Source organism: Mastomys coucha, unplaced genomic scaffold (genome assembly GCF_008632895.1).
Source record: "Mastomys coucha isolate ucsf_1 unplaced genomic scaffold, UCSF_Mcou_1 pScaffold15, whole genome shotgun sequence".
NCBI lineage: Eukaryota > Metazoa > Chordata > Mammalia > Rodentia > Muridae > Mastomys > Mastomys coucha.
Genome location: NW_022196897.1, coordinates 146,999,202 through 147,008,130, shown reverse-complemented (window position 1 = coordinate 147,008,130; position 8,929 = coordinate 146,999,202). Strand labels below are relative to the sequence as shown.

Below are 8,929 nucleotides of genomic sequence, written 5' to 3'. Positions count from 1 at the left end.
AAAATAATTCTTTAAAAAAAAAAAAGAAAGAAAGAAAGAAAGGAAAGGAAATGTATATACTGTGGAAGCATGTAGTGTGTATATCACATTCCTCTGCAAGACCTTTGCCTGGAATGCTTACTCAACTTTCCCTTGTAGTTCCCTCCAAACCCATATAACCCAGGAGAAAAAGTGTTGGTTCTTAGTAATCACTAGAAGGCAGGGTTACTTACTAACCTTCTAGATCAGTGATCCTTAGCCTGTGTCGTAGGTCACCTAAGGCCATCCTAAAGCACAAATACTTACATTACAATTCATAAAAGCAAAATTACAGTTATGAAGTAGCAACGAAAATAATTTGATGATTAGGGTCACTACAACATGAACTATATTAAAGAAAGGGTCGCAGCATTAGGAAGGTTGAGAATCACTGTTATCAATCATGCTATTTACTTACCTTAATCATTTTATTTTATATTTTGTTATATTTATTTTTATTATATTTATTTATTTATTGGGGTGAGGGATGTGCACCACAGCAGAAATGTGGAAGTCAGAGGACACTTGTAGGAGTTGGTTCTCCCCTGTGGCACCCTAAAGGCTCTCAGGCATGATGACAGATGCCTTTATCCATTGAGCCATCTTGCTAGCCCATTGATCACTGCCTTTATTTACCAGAATTATCCAACAAATTTCCCAGAAACAAAGGTTTGCTATTACATAATATACAAAAGGAAAAAAACTTTTAGAATTCAGTTATCTGTCAGTAAAAAACTGAATAAACTGTAGTATATACTTACTTTTGAAAAAAGAATGGGGATATCTCTTTGAACTGCTATGGAATCTATATTGGTGAATGAAAATAAGAGAGAAAAAATACATGTGTATATGCTAGCACTCATTCATTCATTCATTCATTTATTTGGCAATTGAGACAGTTTCGTTGTCTTATTTCTATATAGCCTAGAATTCAGTATGTGGACAGGCTGGTCTTAAATACTAGCACTTACTTTTAATGGGCTATTTGTATTTATGCCTCTCTCTGACCAAGGTAAGGTAAAACCAAAACAAAACAGAGCAAAACAAAACAGTTTGTGTGTTTTTTAAATGCTTTCCTGTAGAGGGAGCTTGGAAACAGTACATATGACAGAAGTGACCTTAGAGCCACTTTAAATATTTCATATCATTATCATATAGATTAACTTTTAAGCTTTTTAAAAGAGTCAAAATGTTTAGTTTCAGTTTACCTCCCACCTTACTTTCTGTGGTATTAACATCTTGCATAACCATAATATAATGAATTATTGGAACCAGGAGATTAACACAGATAAAGTTTTTTTGTTGTTGTTGTTTTTGTTTTTCGAGACAGGGTTTCTCTGTGTAGCTCTGGCTGTCCTGGAACTCACTCTGTAGACCAGGCTGGCCTCGAACTCAGAAATCCTCCTGCCTCTGCCTCCCAAGTGCTGGGATTAAAGGCGTGTGCCACCAAAGCCCGGCAACACAGATAAAGTTTTACTAATGGATTCACGTGAATCCCATGTATGGGAGCCTTTCCTGGCTCAGAATCACCCATCAGAAGTCATGCCCCCTCAGCATCCTTCAGGGTGTGACAGTGCCTTTGTCTTTCCTTACTTCAATGACCGTGACACTTTAAAAGGTACTGACAGCTTTTTAGATTGTCCCTTGATGTGTTGGTTTGTGTTTGCCTGGTTTTTTTCTTAGACATAAAGTTATTCATTGCAGGCAAGGCTCTCCCAGAAACCAGAGTGTCTGCTCAGGGCTTCCTGTTGGAGCACATGATGTCCACTTGGGATGAGAATTTAAACTTGCTTACGTTGCTATCTCCCAAGCCTCTCAATTTTAAAGTAGTTCTTACTTTTTAAAATTAGTTAGGTATCTTATGAGTAGATATTTTGGGATCTTCAAATACAGTTTCTCACATTTTCCCCGTTGTTGTTAACATCCACCAACAGACTTGCCCTCCATTAGTATCACTATAGTGTTTGGCTGATGCTAAATTTTGTATCCATCATTTCTTCTATATTTTTTAATGGGAATAATAATTATTTGTGTCCCATTTATTTAGTTAGGGAATTATAGGTATTTATGTTTTATATTTTGTTACTGATTGTCTTATGTTGGGGTCTTGCTACATCAGCCAGGCTGACCTACAGCTCCTAGACTCATGGCCTTGTAAGTAGCTAGGACTACAGGCATGTGTTGTGCAACTATCTATTTTATTTTATAATCCAGGATCCTCACTATTTGTTCTAATGGCCTTCATATCCTGCTCATATCATCTAAGTACTTTTTTACTTTTTTGGATAAAATTTCAAATACATGTTAACATTTTTTTTCTTAACAAGGTCTTGGAATTGGCTATTTCACCACAGGTCTCTATTCTTTTTATTTGAGGAAAGTGTTTTGTAGTCAAGCTCTAAAGCCAAATATAATGCCATTCACTTCTAATCTTAGCACTTGGGAGGTAGAAATAGAAAATCAGGAGTTCAAGGTCAGCCTTGATCCACATATCAGGATTGACACCAACCTAGGTTACAAGAGACCTGTCTCGTATAAGTAAACAAATAAAAACAGAAAGCTAGATCTGGCTGCTAGGTATGCCCATTGCTAGACCCTCTGGGCAAATGGACCCAGAAAATAGATCTGTGTATACACCAGCACAAGCATTCATGCTACACACAGTTTATATGCAGATACCTGCCCAGAGGGAGGACTCTGAAACCAGCCTGTTGTGGGGCTAATCATAATCTTACCTTCTTTCTCTGGCAGAGACAGGTTGGGCATATCATAGCAGCATATTTAATTCAATGACATCTAGCATAAAAATCTAGTAGTGTCAAGATTATTGACCAATATTTTGTAAAAATAATTTTACTAAAACAGATTACTAATCTATGTAGTTTATTTCATCTATAATATTATAGTATATAAACAAAGACATTCTTTTCCAAGATTCTTAGTTTAGTTCTTTTCTTCCATGCCAGGCTGTTTGGTTGTTTTTTTGTTACAAAGTCTTACATAACCCCAGACTGGCTTCAAATTCCCTGTGGAGCAAAGATTGGCTTTGAAGTCATAGTGCCCCTGTTTCTGCATCCCAAGAGCTGGGCTTATAGGTATGTAGTGCCACACTCAGCCGGAAAGTCAATTCATAAAATTCAAAAACAAAATGAACAATTGGGTCTCTCTGTGTATTAGGGAGGTAGCATAGCACCCAGCAAGCAATTTCTAAATATAAATCATTTATGCATTTTTTTGTTTGGTATAGTTTGATTTTTCAATTCTGATAGACCTTTTTCTAAATTTCACCAACTAGGTTTATATTTCCCTGTTTATTATCATATTTGCCCCTTTCAGTCTTTTCCTGAGTATGTACATAGACATACATTTAAACTGAGAATGAATCAGGGGCCACAGATTCTTCTACCTTCTTTTTAACTTTTTATTGGTTCTTTGTGAATTTCAAATCATGCACCCCAATCCCACTCATCTCCCCGTCATCCCCAACAGAGAAAAAAAAATCTTATTGTGGAAGCTACAGACTATAAGTGTATCCTACAATATGTCCTTTTGTCCACACTTCTATGCTTGCAAATGTCCATTACAATAACTTGTTGGTCAGGTACAAGGCCTCTGGCTTCTGCTAGTCTGTCAATACAGGAACCTTACTGGGATTCCTCTCAGATACTCTGTTATTGTCCTGTGTTGTGGCGGTCCTAGTTTTGGATCTGTAGAACCAACCCCTCAATGTGCAGAACCCACTCTCTCAAGTACTGTGGCTGGCTAGGGGCAGGGGCAGGTCTTTCATGGTGCCCCGGTTTGGGATGAGGCCAGTTCTGCATAGCCCTCAGACATCTACTTGATCCCTAGTGGTAGCCCAGACCAGGGCCATCTGCCTGGCCTTTGGTGGTAATAGACCCTGATGCTGCAGAGCCACCAACCCAGATGTGCTCCTCTATCCCCGTGGCAGCCCAGAACAGGACCCCACCATGGTCCTACATGGCATCACTGACCACTCACATCAGGCTGTCCCTCACTACCCTCCAGTCTCCAGTTCTGCCTCTTTCATTGTGCCAACATCCTTCTGTTTCTCTTTCTCTTCCAGCTTTCCACCTTACTTGCTCCTCTTAGTGGTACCCAGAATCTCTGCGTGTCTGGGATTGTCTCAGGAGTGGTCTCAGGAGTACTGTGCCCCAATTGTGCATTATGGTACTGGGCAGGGGTCATCTTGGGTATGGTCTGACCCACAGGGCTTATGCAGTGCTAGACTGGTGGTCAGCTCAGTCTAGCTTCTTGTCTGAGCCTCATGACAGCTGTCTGGCGGTCTTCTCAGGCTCACTTCTTGCCTGGCCCACCTTAGTGGCCCCTTGGAAGAGTTCACTCCAGCGAGGGGGCCCATGGTCCCAGGCAGGGTTCTTCTAGTCTCGGCTCCTGGGAGCTGGTCCAGGCCTTCCTGGCACCAGACTTCTCAGGCTCACTGTTTCCAGGGAATGTCAAGCTCCTAACCACTCAAATGTTGTCAGAACACTAAGTTGCAGACATGGCCTCTCTCATCCCTGGCACCAACTGATGCACATGTGACACAGCAGCCACACCTGAAGCACCTGTAGGGACAGGAGAGGAGACCCTTTACTGTCTAAACACTTGTGTCTCTATTCCATATGTACAAAGTCCTACTCTTGTATAACCATAGTGTAGTTCTTAGAATCAGGAAATAAGAGCATTATTCTTTAAACCTCTAGTCCATATTGAAATTGTATCATTTCATTTCTTTCCTGCTCTTTTGTAACTCTCAAGATCAAATCCAGGATGGACATTACATTTGCTCTTTAGCCTCCTTTAATCTGGGTCATCTCTATAGCTTTTCTTATTCTTAAATATTTTGCTGAGTGGTAGCTGGCTGACCTGTAGGCTGCTTCTAATGCAGACTATCTGCTTGCTCAGGAGTGAGTTCAGAGTTGGTCCATAGTGAACTGATACATTGTTCTCAGATATCAGAATCACAGAAACATGGTCTTCATTTGTCTGAGCAGGTGCATTTTGATCACGTTGTTTCCCTACTCCTTTGAAATTTTAAGTAGTCTTAGAGAAATACACTGGGACTATGCTTGTTGCTTGCCAAAGTTTCACTTGTGGTTTTAGTTTCTGTTGGCTATCTTTACTTGAACCAGGTGTCACTTGATGCTTACAAAGTGCTGATATTCTGATAGTGTGGCTTGACACATGTTCATTAGTTGACATACTACTCCAGAGGTTTTTCCTTTTTCCGCTGATTTATGTCAGTATGCACTCATTGCTCTTTAGTTCAGTGGATTGTATTCATTAGTGTTTTTGTTTCAATGGTCAGATGGTTACAATTGCAGTGTGTGTGTGATATGTGATGATACTATTCTTGTACACTAAGCATGTATTTTACTAATGACTACATTGCCAGCCCTCTTTAATTCTTATTTTGAGTCAGGATCTTACTAAGTTACCTAGATTGGCCTTGAACTTACATAGTAGCTAGAATTACAACTGTATGCGGCTGTGCCTAACTCAAGTTATCTTCTTTACATGGAGCATAGTGGTATGTTTTGGATTTATGTCGCGCGCGCACGTGCACACGCGTGTGTGTGTGTGTGTGTGTGTGAGAGAGAGAGAGAGAGAGAGAGAGAGAGAGAATATAAGAGTATAACTTCAGCTGTACATATTAGCTACTTTTCTAATATGCTTTGTCTATGTGGACTTGTACTTGGAAGCCAAGATCTAAGAGTTGGTAGGTATGTTGACTGCTACCAGGATGGCACTGCTTCTAGGCTTTCAAAGTATAAATAGCTAGAGTATACAGTTAGAAACAAAAAATATATATGTATGTATGTATTATTCACTAATCTATATAGGTCTAGAAATACATATGTAAATACAAACAGATGCATTCATATCTTTCTTTAACTATGCTAACATATTTGGAGGTAGATATACACACACTGGTCACCACTAATAACTTGATTCCTTCTATTCTTTGTAATACTATAGAGTTTATTCTAAACTTCATCTCTTTCCTATTCATAACTTTCTTCTCCAAGTGACAGGAGTAACTGTCATCCCAGAATATTTGCTTACTTGCTCAGTCATTTCAGGATTGCCAGCAGCTGTACTGCATACAAGAAGCCTACTTCCAATTGTATTCCCCAATGTAGTCTGTGCATACCTAACAGGGTACATAGCCCTGAGTGATTAGAGGACTCAAAAAGGTGAGGATCTCAGGTGGTAAAGTACTTACTATGCAAGCATGAGGACCTGGGTCAGTCACTCAGAATCCAGATTACTAGGCCTCAGTAACTGCAGGAGGATCCCTGCAGCTTGATGGCCAGCTAGCCAGTCTAGCCAAATTGGCTGGCTTGTGTTCACTGAGAACTTGTCTCAAGAACTACAGTAAGCTGGGCGGTGGTGGAGCACACATTTAATCCCAGTACAGTAGAGAGGCAGAGGCAGGTGGATTTCTGAGTTTGAGGCCAACCTGGCCTACAGAGTGAGTTCCAGGACAGCCAGGGCTAAACAGAGAAACCCTGTCTCAAAAAAACAAAACCAAAAAAGAACTACAGTAAAATGAGATACTCTGGTCTCCACATGTATTTGCTTTTGTGCATAATGCGCACACACACACACACACACACACACCACACCACACCACACCACTGAAAAAAATTCTCATTAAAAAGTACTTATAGGCTGGGCATGGTGGGGACAGGCCTTTAATCCCAGCACTCACTCAAGAGGCAAAGTCAGGCAGATCTCTGTGAATTCAAGGCCAGCCTGGTCTACAGAGTGAGTTCTAGGACAGCCAGGCCTCTGTTAAATAGAGAAATCCTGTCTGGAAAAACAAACAAACAAGCAAACAAAATCTAAATTGTTTTCAGTAGTTAGTGCTTTCTGTGGGTTGCTATAGTATTATTTTCCTGAGACTGTAATTGACAGCCATCCATGCATATTAGTCAGAATTCTCTAAAGGAACAGAATTAATAGAGTCATGTTAAAAAGTGGTGACGGCAGAAAGACTGAGATGTGGTTGAGTGCCATCCCACTGGGCCCTGGAGTCGGGAAAGGTTCCTGAACAGCTGCTGGTTCTAAGAGGTTGAATTTGATACTGGCAGGGTTACAGGAAAATGAACTTCCAGCAGGAGTGAGCAAAAGCTCTTTTCTTCCATGTCCTTTTATGTGTGCTGCCACCTGAAGGTGGAGCCCACATTTAGGGTGGGTCTTCTACCTCAAGTAATCCCATTAAGAAGACATCTTGCAAGCATGCCTTGTATTATTTAGGTGATTCTAGATGTAGTCAGGTTGACAACCAAGATAAGCTGTTACAACATGGAAGTGGTCTCTGCTTGGCAGGCTTCTGTCTGGTGTCATTTTCAGCCATAGAGATAGGGGAAGGATCTTACTCTAACCAGGGTGATTAGCTGACAGGAAGACTTAAAACTCTACTTAGATTCACCTCCCCAACCCCAGTCGTTCAGACTCATGTTCAGTGGGATGGTAGCTTCCTTTAAAAAGCCTGGCGTTTGAGCTATGTTACTGCTTTGCTTCTTCTGTTCTGGGTGCTGGGGTTGCAGTAAGACCGTGGGACAGAAGCAGGGGTCTGAGGCTATCGTTTTCTTCTGCTACTGCCTTCACTCCCTGAGAGCAAGGACACATTCTCACTGTTCAGGTTCACTTCAGTCATCAGAGCAAGAAAATGCTCAAGTCTGCATGGGGACCTGCCAGGTTCACATGGATGGCATGGCTGGTCCACATGGCCAGTGTCAGGGACGCCCTTCTCTGCTCTCTTCTCGGGGAATGGGCGTTTCTTGTTGAAGAAAAAACTAAAAACAACAAGAATCCTTTTTAAATAAGTGAATCTAGCTTCATACAGAACAGACAAAAAGAACCATGGAATATGTTATAAGCAAGGTAACCATTGAAGACTTGGTCTCCGATACAATATACAGGCACAGACACACCGCCATTTTGCTTTTTGTTGTTGCTGTTGTTGTTGTTGTTGTTGTTGTTGTTGTTGTTGTTGTTTGGTTGGTTTTTTTGACACAAGCACCCTTAACCATTGAATCATTCTGATACTTCTATTCTAACTCCAGAGTCATTCTGTAGTCTCTCCTCATAGTCTTCTGGACTATGTTGAAAGACCTCAGAGATCAATCTGAGGAGTCTCCCATAGGCCATATTTAAACAGCAGTAACAATAACAACTAAGTGCAGTGAAACATAACAACTGTATTATGGCTTTATTGTGTTCCTTAAAGAACTAATAATACAAACCTTATAAGAGTTTTATTAGGAATCAAGTGTTTAACTTTTCTTTAATAATTTCTTTAATAATATACCCTAATAATGGTATATTAAGGCAGCTAAAATATTAATGAAGACAATCATAACCCATAATAAAGAAACAAATGTATATAGTGGTCTTCTATTTCATAACAGACAGATAAACATGTGCCTGTTGATGGAATTTGAAAACCTGCCTGTGATATACCTGCCCAAAAATCAGATCTTAATCTTATAAAGTGTAAGCTATAACTCCAGTTTAGAGGAAATAAAGGGGAAAAAACACCCACTCAAGGACATAAGCACAAATACAGCTGAGTGGGAAGCTTGGAAGACTGGTTGATAGTGAGAATTATTTTGTTTGTGGAGGCACACAGCTTAGAGGTAGAAAACTTGCCTCAAATGTGTAAGACCTTGTTCAGTCTCCAGTGCTGCTGGCAGAAAAGAACAGAATTGATTTTAAGTACAGAAGTGGTGGTGTGGTATGTTTACCTCTAGAAGTCCATGTTAAAATACATAAGGATTAGAAGCATTCTGCTTAGAATTTGCCACGTCACCTGTCACGGACCGGGATTTCTCGCGGGGTCCCTGTTCCGTGGGACACGGGATTCTGGCCAGGTGGGCACGGG

At 40.5% G+C, this 8,929-nt stretch overlaps 1 protein-coding gene and 1 non-coding gene across 5 annotated transcripts in view; one reads left to right on the top strand and one right to left on the bottom strand.

The window, feature by feature from the left end:
- Positions 1-8,929, top strand: part of Chd6 (chromodomain helicase DNA binding protein 6) — a 171,361-nt gene that overhangs the window by 114,454 nt on the left and 47,978 nt on the right. The window lies entirely within an intron of this gene.
- LOC116092780 lies at positions 4,487-4,614 on the bottom strand. The gene has a single exon (XR_004119488.1). It is a non-coding gene; the product is annotated as a small nucleolar RNA SNORA17 (small nucleolar RNA).